Source organism: Dermacentor silvarum, chromosome 9 (assembly GCF_013339745.2).
Source record: "Dermacentor silvarum isolate Dsil-2018 chromosome 9, BIME_Dsil_1.4, whole genome shotgun sequence".
Lineage (NCBI taxonomy): Eukaryota > Metazoa > Arthropoda > Arachnida > Ixodida > Ixodidae > Dermacentor > Dermacentor silvarum.
In genome coordinates, this window is record NC_051162.1 from 111700268 (window position 1) to 111715886 (window position 15619).

At 47.2% G+C, this 15619-nt stretch overlaps 1 non-coding gene across 1 annotated transcript; it reads right to left on the bottom strand.

Annotated features, from left to right (window-relative positions):
* Window positions 1–10892: 10892 nt before the first annotated feature.
* On the bottom strand, window positions 10893–11074 carry LOC119465393 (U2 spliceosomal RNA). Its single transcript, XR_005194843.1, has one exon. It is a non-coding gene; the product is annotated as a U2 spliceosomal RNA (small nuclear RNA).
* Window positions 11075–15619: the final 4545 nt, after the last annotated feature.

A 15619-nucleotide genomic window follows, 5' to 3' on the forward strand; every position in this document is an offset into this window, starting at 1 on the left:
TAATCAGAGTGTTCGAGCGAACACTTTAAAAAAATCTTAAAGGTTGACAGTGGCAGATAGCACAATTCTAGTTCATGAGCTGGTCTACTCGAAGAGGCGGACATTACATGAGCAATGCATAATCGATTCTTTAACAAAAAAATTCACAGTTTCGCCCGAAAGGCGAAGCATCGATTGCGGTAGCAAATTAGCAGAGAGCCATACGAAGTAAGGATAGTACTTTTATCGAACGTATATACTACTTGCAAACATTCGCTTGCTAACTAAATTAACAAGCATAGTATCAGTGCGCACAGCAAACACGAACGCATCACACTCGATGACCACGGACACTCTGTCGCGCTGGCATGAGCAAACGCGGCAGCAGCAGCGAGCGAAGTGACCTTCGTGCTACTGCCAATCGCTTCAAAGCAAAATTAGCGCCGAGGACACACAGCATGCATGAAGCTACGAGCCACCGACGCATCTAGACTAGAGTACTGCACGGGCGGATTTTTTCAGCCCGGGCCCGGCCCGGGCCCGTTTTTACGTTGGGCTGCCCGCCCGAGCCCGATCAAAACTTTTATGGCGATACCCGGGCCCGGCCCGGGCCAGGAAATATTCTACGCTACCCGCCCGGCCCGGCCCGCCACCCCTTTACCTCAGGCCCGAGCCCGGTCCGAGACCGAAAAGTACATGTTTTTCAGATTTGAGACGCCCTGAAATAACTCGCTGCATGTTACATGCACACCACCAGAAAGCCCAAGCCCGGCGCGGGCCCGTGTCAAAATACCCGAGCCAAAAAGTTGTCGCAGTTTCACCTGAAAGGCGAAGCATCAATTGCGATAGCAAATTTGTAGAGAGCTATACGGAGTAATGTTAGTAGCTTTATCAGCTGTATAAACTTGGACATGCAGCAGCACCGGCAACACGCAGAACTGTTGTCGACGCCATCGACGTTTTGCCCGCGTTCGCACAAAATGCGTGCGGCGTTGGTGACTGTTGCCGGAGCCTCTGATATAAATAGGCACTTGGTGCCGCAGCTAAACGTCGCCTCCCTTCCCTCCTCCTCCCCCCCATGGTCTTTCGCGTGTCGGAAGAAGGCGCGTTTGTTCTACATATATGGTGATTGTAAAGGAGGAAAGAGACGCCTACTTCTGCAGCCCTTAAGGGAGCACGGCGCAGAAGGCGCGTTAGTTCTCCGCCGTGCGTTCACTCCCCGTGAAAGCGCGCGTCCCTCGCGCCCTTTCCCTCGCACATACAGCGTTCGGCACGCGGCGGCGACGATTTCATCTTAGACTCTGCAGCACACCAAGGCCTTCCATCTCGGCCTGATACGTGCCGCCTATGCCTGCCGGTTTTGCTTCGCCCAGCCATGGCGACTCCACTCCATCCCTTCTTTCGCTCCCACTTACCCCTCCCCGTTGGCGCTGAGCCGTGCTCCCTCAAGGGCTGCAGAAGATAGCGTCAACCTTTCCCTTTCCCTCAAGAACCACTTATCATCATCATCATCATCATCATCATCATCTCCATTGACGTCATACGGAACCTCACGGCGACGGCGACGACGACGACGACGCCGACGGCAGAAATATGCTTTGGAGTGTCCATATAATTGCTATCGCAATAAAAGCACACGCCGTGCCCGAGCCCGGCCCGAGCCCGTGAAAACAAATAGTGCCGCAACTAAACGTCGCCTCCCTTCCCTCCTCCCCACGGTCTTTCGCGCGTCGGAAGAAGGCGCGGTTGCTCTACTTATATGGTGATTGTAAAGGAGGAAACAGACGCCTACTTCTGCAGCCCTTAAGGGAGCACGGCGCAGAACGCGCGTTTGTTCTCCGCCGTGGGTTCACTCCCCGTGAAAGCGCGCGTCCCTCGCGCCCTTTCACTCGCACATACAGCGTTCGGCGCGCGGCGACCATTTCATCTCCATAGACGTCATACGGAACCTCACGGCGACGGCGACGCCGACGGCAGAAATCTGCTTTGGAGTGTCCATATAATTGCTATCGCAATAAAACTGTTCTAACGGGCCGGGCCGGGCCCGGGCTTTCGGGTAAGCCCGAGCCCGTGCAGTGCTCTAATCTAGACTAAGCCCCCAACGCAGACGGCCGCGCGGCCACGTGCCGTCGCCACATACGCAATCGATGCCGGAGTAGAATGCCGCCCCCCCCCCCCCTCCCTCCCCTCCCACCGGCGGCTCGGAACGTTGGGTGCCTCGTGCGCGACGGAACGCAGCGCGCTTTCTGCCCGATTTCCTCCGTTTAGCGCGGTCGAGATTGAGCTGCGGTAGTCGGCTCCCCTCAGACGCTTTCAATCGGACAGACAGTGTAGAGCACGGCGATGGTGTTATCGCCCTCGGACATTATGCGGAACCTCACGGTGACGACGACAACGACGATGGCAGAAATTTGCCAAGAGTGTCCGTATAATTGCTATCGCAATAAAATTAACTAATTAGGTTTTGAACTAATTACCTATGGCTTATATTGCAACTTTCAAATTCTAGCCTTGGAGTTGGCAAGGCGGATCCACTTGGAACGGATTCTCAAGATGACACCAGTTTCGCGATAATAATTCCCCTACTTTGCGGAGAAATGCATTGGCGTTTAAGTTACTTTCTTACCAAAACGTCGTTTTATGCATTGAAACACAAAAGTAACTGAAACGCCAATGCATTTCTCCGCAAAGTTCGGGAATTATTATCTCGAGACTGGTGTCACCCTCGGAATTCGTTCCAAGTGGATCCGCCTTGCGAACTCCACGGCTAGAATTTGTAAACTGCAACATGGGCCATAAGGTAATTAGTTAAAACTTAATTATTGAATTTTTGTTAATTACTCGAATATGCATTTTAACTTCTTGTGCAAGTAATGTTTGCCTCATCGAGTAAGCCAGCTCCTGAACTATAATTGGGCTATCTGCCACAGGCAACTTTAAAACGTTTTTTGAAATTGTTTGCTGATACACCCCGTATACCGGGGTCGTATCGAACACTGGCGCAAATATTCCAAAAAAGCGAAAAATAATATGCTACTGTTATTGAATGACTTCACGAAAGAGAGTAAAGTGGACAAATGAGAACTAGGAGCTGTAAGAAAAACGCCCAACATTTATGATATTTGTACGAAACAAAAATGGGTATTCGGCGTTTTGACTTTTGTGCGATAGCGCGTGTGCCGGAAATGGCACCGGTCTGCTGGCCCCGATGGGCTTCCAAATGCCTTTTTGAAGCGCTGCAACACAGGTATCTCTTTTCCTAACGAAGGTATTTCAATTTTCGTTACTTTCGGGTGATGTGCCGGAGGACTGGAGCGTGGCCTGCGTTGTGCCAATTCTTAAAAAAGGGGATAAGCTAACCCATTTAGAATTATCGACCGATTTCAATCACTTCCTCTTGTTGCAAGTTGCTTGAACACATTGTTTCTGGTTATCTTAACTCCTATCTTGCTCAAAATAAGATTTTGTCACCTGTGCAACATGTTTTCTGGAAAGAAATGTTGACTTTGACACAGTTGGTTACAACAATTTATGATTTTCTGTTGTGCTTCATAAATCCGGGCAGATTGATGTACTTATTTTAGATTTCCGCAATGCATTTGACATAGTTACCCACAGTAAACGTATTTATAAACTGGAACATATTGGCGTCCCTACTTAGCCTGTTAATTGGATGAATGCTTATTTAAAACACAGGACACAGTACGTAGATGTTAATGATTGTAAGTCTGAAGTGCTTCCAGTTACGTCAGGTGTACCCCAAGGAAACGTAGCAGGCCCGCTGCACTTTCTAATTGATATAAATGATTTGCCGGCTGTTGTTTCCGAAAATGTCCCTGCTAGGCTTTTGGCAGATGACTGCATTCTTTTTAAGAGCATAAACGAGCATAATGATCATTACATCTTACAAAACTCACTATTAGCCGTTCATCAATGGTGCCTTAAATGGAACTACACCTAGATAAAAGTGTCATCTTGCGAATTTCACGCAAAAAGCAGGTTTCTCCTTTTTCTTACAGCCTTCTAAGTCATTCTATCATGGAGGTCACACATCCTAAATACTTAGGGGTTACATTAACGAACGATTTACCATAGACTGTGCATATTGCAGACATTTGTTGCTCAGCATTTTTCAAGATGTGCTTTCTGAGGCGGAAGCTTAGAGGCGCTTCAAGTAAGCTCAAACATCTTGCCTACATAACATTCATCAGATGAAAATTAGAGTACGTGTCCGTCTTATGGGACCCGTTCACAAAGAAGGACATTTACCAGCTTGAGATGGTGCAAAGGAAAGCGATTAGGTTTATTCATAACAAATACAGAAGGCTTGATTCACCTACGCCCCTAATGAAGACAAATAGCGTCCCACTATACTTCAAGTACGTAGGAAAATGTCCCGTTTGTTGCTCATGCGTAACCTTTTAGCACATAAACTAAACATATCGCATCCGGCATTGCTTAAACAGCTATCGTCTAGACGAACACACCACACAGGAAGTCATTTACTGGAACCAATGTTTGCAAGAACTGAAACTTTGAATAAGTTTTTTTCCCGAGGATCGTTTTCGACTGGAACTGTCTCCCGGGGGCCATTTTCCAGTCCCCTAATTTTGGGAAAGCTCTAGAAGAGCATTTATTTGAGTGAATGTGTGCTGTTTATGTGCGTATATGTGTATATATGTATAAATATATAGATATGTGTATATGTGTACGTGTATCCATATTTTTCTGCTTGTTTTATTAGCGGCAATCTCTTAAACTGCCGTTTGTTTTTTTTTTCTTTCTTTTTTGTCTCACATTGTATTTTCATGCCTTGCATAGCCCCTCCTGCATGGGCCAAAACTGTTGGCCTGCAGTATTCTCATATAAATAAATAAATAAATAAATAAATAAATAAATAAATAAATAAATAAATAAATAAATAAATAAATAAATAAATAAATAAATAAATAAATAAATAAATAAATAAATAAATAAATAAATTTAACAGTTAGAATTCCTGGAACTGCATATTACTGCATCCACACCAAGACTGGCACGCTTTTGCAAGCAAGCACATGCCTTTCTAGCGAAGTGATAATGCTTCCTTTTTTTTTCTTTCTTGTTCGTAAAATTATAAATTAAAGGTACGTGGAGCGAAAAATTTTATCGGTATAAGTGGGGCACTATTGCTTCTATTTTCAGTATAATATATATCCCAGCAACATCACTTTCGGGACATCATTTCCATTGCAGAACGTGAATTTCTTACAGCTGCATCCTCCTTTATTTATAATTACGAAATGAAAAAAAAAAAAAAACGCTGAAGCCCTGCGACTGAATGCTCATCCTCTAGAAAAGCTGCTGTCTCTTGGCAATCTACAATTAATTCAACGCCGGATTTAAGCCGTCAGGCGCGCCGACGCGAGGCAGCCCAAGCGCGCAAATATCAGACAGGAGCTGATTAAAATAGGGGCTTTAGAGCTGATCACCGAGATCGCGCCACGGTTGCTGTTGCTCGTGCAACAGAAACAAGGCTGTTTTCGAACTTGTGAGTGAGAGATATGAGGAGAGCGTCAACTAAGGCCGATATAGCTTCCAAAAATCGCGCAGGTGGTTGTTCCGTCGGAACGGCTCCTTATTTTTGCGCCTGTAGGGCTAAGTAAGTCAAAATTTCGACTATGGTTTTCGCTCGTTCCGTACCACCAACGCTGCCAAGAGAGATGAAAGAGGCGACTATACGAGGCAGAGGTGAGATCACCCCACTCCACAAAGTCCATTGTGTACTCGTAGAATTGCATTACTATATCCAGCGATCGGTGACATTTAAGTAAGACCACGGAGTAGAAGCTTCAATCAGCTAAGCAGCTCGCTCTCTTCGACGATCTCTGGCGAGTTCTCTACGCGTGTTCGAAGAACCCTGCCGTGAAAAAAACTCACACCAATTTGAGTGACAGAATAAACAGATTGGTGACCGCCGACAATCTTGTGTTTCCATGATAGGAGTTAACGTTGACAAAATCACTATTTTCGCATCGTCTATGAACACTCTCACTCACTCAGTCAATCTCACTCAGTCAACCCACCGACCAATCATGCATCCGTTCAGGCATCACGTTGAATGGTGTTTGATTTTATGACCAGCGCTTTCGCTCACGAAACAGTTCGCGCGCTTTAGCGAGAAAGCTAGCACAAGAATAGGTGCCAATCAACCACGATGACGAAAATGTCATTTAAAAGCTCATGTGGCCAATTACAAGCTTTCATTTTTTTTTACCGCACTCCGGGAGTTGTTCAGGAAGAGCACTTTTCCAGGTAAGAATGTCATACCACCGAAAATAAGGGAGAATCCTGCTCTGTACATACCGCAACGCACTGTCGAACTGGTCTAAACAAAATCTCGACTCTCCCCTATATACACATTGGCAGAGCGCCGCACTATGCGTATATGCGTATATATTTCAGCGTTGTTCGATCACTGATAGGCAGTCAATTAAGCTGGCACCCACGTAGTCATTAAGCGTGCTTTCTCGAACGTCATACATTCCACGTGTTGCTGCAGCCGTAAGCCTCTACCGAGGAACTCTTGAGTTAGCTTACGCTTCAAATGTTGCCCGGGGCGTGGAAGGTTACTCTGCTGAGCGGCCGTACCCAATATACATGGTAATTTGCAACCAGACCTTTTTGCCAGTCTCAATGTCACTAAAGAATTGAAATGCCGATTAGCTGCATTAGCATTCGGTTGGAAAACTCTGCCGGCTGCGCCTACATTTAGGAATTCTAAACAAGCCTAAGACATCCTGGCAAAGTAAAAAAAAAAGTTTAGCGCAGTACCACTCATTACAGCAGAGCATCCTCGTGCCGTTTCGGAAGTGCCGCTCATCACTATGCGCTCATTATACGGAACTACAGCGCTAGATCGGTTTTCAGCACTGTCATTCTGGTACTTCATTTCTGGTATAGGTCAGATCTATCCTTTTTCATCAAACTAAAACGAGTTCGTACTGATCCGGTGTTCCAGTGTTTATTGAGCGTGTGTTTGACAGGCTGCACTCAGGCTCAAGTTGGGCTCATACAAAAATGCGGGCCGATCACGGAGACTGCGAAAAGGAGCGGGAACCGTACAGCGCGCTGCTTCCCCAAGAGGCCTCACACGACGTCCTCGAGTGACACACCACTTGACGACGACGTCATCGCGTGACGTCACGTTTAACGCGTTGACATCATCAGATTACGTCCTCAGGCGATATCGTCACATGACGATTCCGTTATACTCGTATATTCGAGTTACAATCCGAAGCCATCACGTCTGCAGCTTGTGTGTAGGTCATGCTTTACGAATTTTCTGAGGCAATTTGAGAAATTTTGTTAATTCAATGAAGCACTTGCGCTTGGCGGAGGGGAGAATTAGCATGTCTGCTGTACTTGGGCACACATGCATGCGCGCGTGGCGTACGTTGCAAGTGGTGGTGGTGCTTCTCTAACGTCACCTAACGTCGGTCGTTCTTGTCTAACGTTGGCAACCGCTTCGTTGTAGTACATCCACTTTCCCAGGCATATTTTTTTTCGAGAACCGCGTGTGTATGGTGCTCACGTACGTAGCACGGGCAATCTAATCGCACATATCTAGCGTGAGCCCGTGAGACACGAGAATGTTCTGTACCTTCTGCGCATGACCATTTCGATCGCGCTAGATCTTGACGTACGCATAGCCCCTATGAACTTGAAACTGGAACTGCCTTTTCATCAGCAGGCACGCATATATTCCGGTACGCACGCTCTCCTCTGCGAGTTGGGACTCGCGGATGTTATCGCCCTTCATCAGTCGGATTGTACCGGAAAGGCGGCGGAGCTCGTTTCGACGTGACTGGACTGCCTCATGGGAAAACAGCTGTTGCATCAGCTACGCATTCTCAAGCGGAACAAAGTCTAAATTGGGGCTTCGCTATATGCCAATCACGGTAAGGCATTCGCAGGCGACGAGACGCATATGCCGTACCTAGCTCCTACGTTTCTGTGTTTCAGTCGCTGTTGCTGGAATGGGTTCTAGGAAGCTTGAGAAGCGCAGAGAACAAACACTGTCTTCACCAGGCTAGAGCCCGTAGTTAGGAAGCGCGATGACTTGGCATGCAGTCTAGTTATGTTGCCCAAGCTCTTTACGCCTATGTGCGAATGATTGCGTTTCCAGCGAACACCAATGTTAGCAGGGATTACGCTTTCTTATGACATTCTGTCTCGGGCTTCGTAGTGAGGTACTCAATTACTACGTCACTCCCATATTCGGGCACACACGCACAAAAGACAGAGAAAAACTGTAATAGGAGTTCACCGAACAACGATACTCCAAAAAACGGCACTGTTCGTCTTATACATGTATATATTAAGGCGTGCACGGGCTGTGTCAGGCAAAGAAAACACGTGTCTGCTGGCGCGCGATCTTGGTGAGGGTGTTACCTTAACAATTTCTCAAAGCAGAAAGGTCTCACTGCGTCTCGTTGTTCTTGGTATAGCCTCAGTAGTTTGTTTTTGCTGTCCCTGGATATGTGGCACATTGACGCAGACCTGAAAAATGGTAGGAGCGACAATTTTGTAACACTCTTTGTAAGTGCTTTAGTTGCGCTAGACGCGGCTTCTTAAGAAAACTATAAAATAAGTTGTCGCTCTGTGCTACATTGTTTTGGCTGCAAATACGTTCCAAGATTCCTCGAAGTAGCCTTACATATCCATCAACTTATAGCCCGCTGAGAAACTTCATGCCTCCTTATCTCATGCTGAAGAGAGACTGGTTTGATGGACTTATGGTGAAACACGGCAGTGATATTGTAAGAGACGCTCGGGCGGAGAAATTGCCGGCCTTGATCGCCAGGCCCCAGACCGGCCTGTTGCTACAATCCACCACCACCACCACCACCACCACCACCATCACCACCACCACCACCACCACAACCACCACCACATCCGTCAACTTTCCACCGGCTATGGAAAGAACCGGTGATAACCCGGGCCGCGGGAAAGCGCTGCGACTTGTTGCTTCGGAGCGCCTCACTATAGTCTCAGAAAGTGAAATTCAATTCCTATGCCTCGTGGTGGGGCGGGACCCGCCGTTAAGAATTACCAACGTATTCCCCCGTAATCTTAAGCCATCCTCGACTCGAACTCGCTTCCTCCTCTCTACCGAGCTGAGCCCAGCGCCACCCCTTGACCGAAGAAGTCGCTATGCTTCTCAAGAATTGACGCGGAGGGTTCGCGAAGTGGAGTGCCACTTTTGTCAAGGCACGGCACTGCCATAATCTCTCTGGAGTCGAGGTGGAGTGTTGAATGAAGGAACCTTGTTGATTAGGGGCGCCAGTATATTTGCTGGTGCCGGCTGGCTTCGGATCACTCGGCGTTGACGTGGACACTGGTACAAAACCTAAAACGCTGAGGGCTGCAAAATTTCAAGGTGCTGGTGTTCTGTTGGCAGAGACGCGAAGTTGAGCCGACGCTGGTAGAAAGGCTCAATCTGGTTCGTTTCTGTTTGTTTTTTCTTTCTTGGGGGAAGGGATCGGCAGGCTCAGCTCCTAGCAGATAAATCACCGCAAGAGTACGAAGAGAGGGATCTCTTGCCACTGCATTGGCTTGACATAGCGCGGGTACTGAGGCTCTTTGCTGCTCGTTAGGAGGTCATCAATCTACTTCCAGGACAGTACCGACGGCATGTCGCAGTGAGCTTTCTTTCCGAAAAATGAAACAAGACTTTTAGGAGAAAGCGTGCTGATTTCGTTTTAGCACCAATGTCGCACAAACTCAACCAACAATCTGCGCAGCATGGGAAAATTTAAAAATAACCTGGTCCAGCGCATGCACATGTTAGAATCGTACTGAAACGAAGGTTTAGCGAAGCTCTTAAGTTCTTCACAACCAATCGTGATGCGTACGATCTTGTTTTCATTCATTCTTTGCAACCTGAATTCTCGCACAACGTTTATATTTAGCTGCTGCAGAGGTCACAACCTTATTCTAGTGGAATTTCCATGTTTAAGCATGACACCGCTCCCAAGCTATGCCTAAATGTAGTTAGCAAATTAGGTGGATACACAGTGTCAGATGTCTACGCAGCAATGTCCTGAGGGCAACAGTGCTTTATAATGCCGTCGCAAAACAACTTTACTGGGTCGCATGTGATTGGGCGTCGCATTTACCGACGCCTATTTGTTCCTAATTGGGATGGCAAACAGTGCGGCGTGCAATTTGTGCGGGATGCGGTCAGACTCAAGAGCGCCGTCTGTGTCACGGCCCATCCTTTGACACTCAACGACATAGTCTGCAAGCTAACTTCAGCCTGTTAGATGCTCTCGGAAGAAAATATCCTTACGCCATGCCCTATGCAACCTTGTGTGCAAAAGGCCCCAACAGCCCTTCTGCAGTTCGTGAGGGATACTGCATTATACGAACGCTTGTGACAGCGGAGATACCTCTGCGACTGACTCTGCGAATGACTGACTCTTGTTTTTCTTTTCTCTCTTTAGCTATTCTTCCCCTTTCCCCTACCCAAGTGTAGGGTAGCCAACCGGGCACGTCGTTGGTTAACCTCCCTACCTTTCCCTTTTCGTTTCTATCTGTCAACACAAGAATGGCGTTGACATCTGCATGTACACAGAAGTGTGGCACATCTGTAGCCATATTTAAGGATTCTGCACCTCCCGTGTGACAGTGGCACATACCCATCCTGGGGGATTGGTCAAGAATGGACACACGCACAGTGGCACATGCTAATTGACTAAGTCAAGGAAGATAAAGTAAATTAAGGAGTCCGTTGAATATTTTGCGCTAGTCCATTAACGGGTCGGTGTGCTTTAGAGATACCAGTGAGCCGACAATAAGTGTTCCTGTGTTATATAGGATATTCTTCTACAGCGAAGCTGCATATGGCTAGTTTCCAGCGGATCGATGTCCGTAGACGAAAAATCCCGAAGATAGTGCAATACTGGGCCGACTCGCGGCGGAGGTGAAGCAGGCTTCAAGCACTCCGCCAACTTGCAAAAATAAGTTTAATACCTTGGGTCCAAATAATACAACCCGTATCAGATACAACCTGATAAAGAACAGATAGTGCACTTTGACCCGCGTCGGCCATGTCTACGTTCGCACCATACATGTGTACGCCATCCCGCGTATTCAAACTAGCGCCTACCAATCTGAGTGTCTTCTGTCTCCTGACGTCATGCTCTACGTAGGCCTATTTCCTCACTTCTGCTCTGACTGTGAAATGAGTAGGGCGCGTGTTGTACGGTATGAAAAACAGCGTGCCTACCAAGAACGACAGCGTGAACAGAAAAATGTCACAGTTTCGCCCTAAGGGCGAAGCGATGAATGCGATAGCAACACAGCAATGTCATACGAAGTAAGGAGAGCGGCTTTGGTAGCAATATGAACTGTAGTAAACATGAGCTGATTAAGTAAGCAGGTGTGCTGCGGCGCAAGTAGACCGACATGAAGAGAGACTCGATGACCACGAGAAGGCGCGTGTGAAACGGTGGTGTTGATGAGAAGCGCTTCCCGTGGGCAGCGCGTGCGAAGGGCACACCTGTAGCGCTGCACTGCCGACCCGGGCAGCATTGCATGTGTAGCGTGCGTTGGAAAATGTGGCCCGACTATTACTAACTGATTGAACAAGCGTGGTGTGAGCGCGCACAAACAAACATGAATCTATCACATTGAATGACTGCAGACAACGACCGTCAAAACGCTGGCAGCGAGCGGATATATACGCCGCAGCAGCGGGCGAAGGTACGTGCGGTCTATCGCTTCAACGGAAACTGAGCGGCGAATGCGCATAAAGGTCAGAGCCGTGTGGAGATAAGACACGGTGCGGTCGAACGAACGACGAGCGCGGTTGTTGGCAGCGTAGAAGTGCGCCCCCCCCCCCTCCCCGCCCCCCCTGCTCCCTCCGGCGCTGGCTTTCCGCTTCCTTGCTTGCGCGTGGGAGATTGAGTGCGTTCGCTCTCCGTGATAGAGCGCGTCCCCGCACGCTGCCTCTGGGGCATACGGCGCGCGGCGAAGATTTTATCTATACGGAACCTCACGGCGACGGCGACGGCGACGACGACGGCAGAAATCCGGTTCAAGTGTCCATATAATTGCTATCGCAATAAAAGGGAATGGGCGCGGAGGCAGCGGAAGGAGGCCACCGACGATAAGCGGGCCGCGGACGCCAGGAGTAAGCGTGCTGCCTGTCAGGAGCGCGAGGCGCAAAGAAATGCGAACCACCCATGTGGCCCCGATCCCGCAAACTTGGAACGTTTCACCGGAGCAACAGTCAGTCATCACATACACAGCTTTGCTGGTCATGCACCTTTACAGAGGGGAATGGCACTGAATTTTCTGTTACGCCGAACATACGTGCGCATACTATCACTAATTTGTCGGCAATATTACGTGAAATCGCGGGCTTCTTTCACGCCAGGAAAAACCCTTTTATGTAGCACCTGTTCCTGTTCCTTAAACCTCACATAAAGCGGAAATACGATTCAGGCGCCGTAAAGAGGTTCCGGGAAAATACGACGCTGAAAACGAATGGTGGTTTCTTGTAATTTTTACTTTATCACAAAAACCGAAACTTGTGCTGAAGGGAGCATCATAATTACGATGTCTGCTTGCTTTTGATTGATTGCTTTATTCTGGGGTTTTACTTGCCGAAACCAGCTATGATTATGAGGCACGCCGTAGTGGAGTGCTCCGGATTAATTTTGACCACCTGGGGCTCTTTAACGTGCACTACAACGCAAGCACACGGGCGTTATTGCATTTCGCCTCCATCGAAATGCGGCCGCCGCGGCCGGGATTCGATCCCGCGACCTCGTGCTCAGCAGCGCAACGCCTTAGCTGCATGAGTCATCCGCGGCGGGTGTCAACTTGCTTTTAATGCACGGTTTGTAGACCACTCTTTCTAGTTTTTTTTCTTTAGAACGGCTGGTTCTTTGAAACTAGCAAAAATACTATCACTGCACATTCCTGGAAAAACTTTAGAGCAACTGTATTTTCTGAGTTTCGTTTGTGAAGCTTTTTACGCATTGTTATGTGGAGCTTCCTGCTAAAGCTTGCTAAATAGAAGGGCGTCAAAGCGAGTTGGTTCATCCAGGACGATTGAAAAACAAGAATTTCCAAAGACTTGACTAGGCAGAACGTGTCTGTTGCTCATCCTAATTGTGCTTTGTGCAGTTTTAAACAGAGCCACAGTTCGCATAAATATTGGATAACGGCTGCCAGTGCCCAATTTCTACAAACTTTTCTTTAATTTGAGAAATCGGCAAGCGATTGTGAAGCGCGACATTGGGCCCAGTAGGATATAAACATAAAAAGACCTAAGGTGCTTTGCCAACAGACAACTTTAAAGGCGAGCGCTTGTGGCCCTCCTGAGATTTCTTGAAGCGATCGATCTTTCTGAGAAATGTTTACAAGTTTGTTTCAACTGGTTTGAGTTAAAAAATGAGATTTACTTGACCCGAGTTAATGTTTTCTTTTTCTTTCCATGCCTGACTTCATAAGACTTAACGCAGCCTGATTTGACACACCCACACAGAATAAAACGCACAATATCAGAGAGCAGTGTGAGACCGCGCTGCTCAGCTCTGCACCGGAAGACCAACTTAAGGCAATCCAGCAGGCCGAAGATGCCGCCAGAGCCCAAGGGTTCGAGGCCGTCATCTCGGTAGAGAGGCCTATAGGTCTCACAAATGTGCGACACAAATAAAGTTTATTCCTCCTCCTCTCTTAATTGCCCGCACTAACCCAATGCTGAAAATCTGCTTGAATGCTTGAATAAAAAGTGTCCTTAAGTACAAGTCCAGACTGAACACACTTGAGTGGTTGAGTGGCCAGCTGCGGAATGCAACAGCGTCCATAGCTGCTACCTCAAGGTAACTTCTAGGTTCCACGTGTGTTTCTCCTGTAGCCCATGTACCCGGCAAAGGGAATGATTGCAGTGTTGGCCTGTGCGTTTTCTCCTTTTTTTTGTTTTCAATTAGTGGCGGCCAACCGATTCCGCCTGTTCATGTATTTAGCATTTGTGTGCATCTTATTATGTGCATGTGTTTGTATCATGTTCTGATTGTTGTACTTGCAGTGATGCAAGCATCTTTTTTTTAAATATATTGCACCGCAGGCATTTGTTCAACTTTGTATGGAAATGTACAAAATGTGGCCATCGAGCAATGGCCAAGATAGCCAGCAGCATTGGCAAAAAATATGATGCAGATCCAATGCACTTGCTGGAATCGACATGAGGAGAACCTTTCACGAAACGTTCAATTAAATTCTATAAAACTAAGCAATGTGTACAGTAGTCCTTATTTTATGTGATGCGACATATACTCATATGCAATGTTTGCTTGTGCACCACACAGGTCTCATAATGTAATCGGCTCACTCGGCTCACTAAGACTTGGACCTAACCATAAGGCTGAATTCATGTGAGCCTGGCTGAGTAGAATTTTGGTGAACATGAGTAAGAGCTTCCTAGGCTGAGTAAACTTTTGGTGATTATTGTCACGTGGTAGTCAGGGTAAGCTCAGCTGAGTAGAATGAGTCAGAGCAAGGTCAACTTGGTATAATTTTGGTGAATATGACTCACAGTAAGCTCGGCTAAGTATCATTTCGGCCAATATGACTCAGAGCAAGCTCGGCTAACTAGAATTTTGGTGAATATGACTCGGAGCAAGCTTGGCTGATTAGAATTCTGATGATTATGAGTCAGAGCAAGCTCAGGTGAGTATAATTTTGTAGATAATGACTCTGAGCAAGTTCGGCTGAGTAGAATTTTGGTGAATATGAGTGAGAGCAATGTCTGCTGAGTAGAATTTTGAATGAATGCGAGTCAGAGTAAGCTCTGCTGAGTAGAATCTTTGTGAATATGAGTCAGAGCAAGCTCAACTAAGTAGAATTGTGGTGAATGTGACTCAGAGCAAGCTCGGCTGATTAGAATTTTGGTGAATATGAGTCAGATCAAGTTCAGCTCAGTAGAATTTTGGTGAATAGGCCTCAGAGTAAGCTTGGCTGAGTAGAATCTTTGTGAATATGATTCAGAGCAAGTTCAACTGAGTAATTATGGGATATGGTTATACGAGTTTATGCAGTAATATATGTAATTGCAAAGTCAATAGCAACATTGCCTCCATCTTGTTGGGCATGGCCTAAGCCTCGTTATACGTCTGCACACTTTATGAGCTGGGGACATGCAAGGACCACCCACACTTGAAAAGACGATATTCACACGAAGGGATGCAACCGGCTGACTTCACTGCACAATTTTGATCTGCTTTTGTTTAATGTGTTATCTACTGCTTATAAAAACAACGTAAAAGCATGCCGCGCTACAAATGTGGCGTTTTCGTATATCGCGAGTAGCTTGTACAACCAGAAAATTGGGACGACACCCGAAGGCCATGTCTTCCCGTGAGGAACACCGCGTAGTATTTACCAACTCGCAGCGCGTTTGAATAACGGAGAAGCATGCAAAAGTACGTACTATCAGCACCTGAAGTCAACCAAAAAAAGAAGCGTCGCGTGATTAGCGACGCAGCGCGTCAACAAACGCATAGAAATCACAGAACCGAATCTGACCTACGAATTTTTATCTGCCTTGTTCGCGTGTTGGAGCTGATGGTACGTACCGCTTGCACAA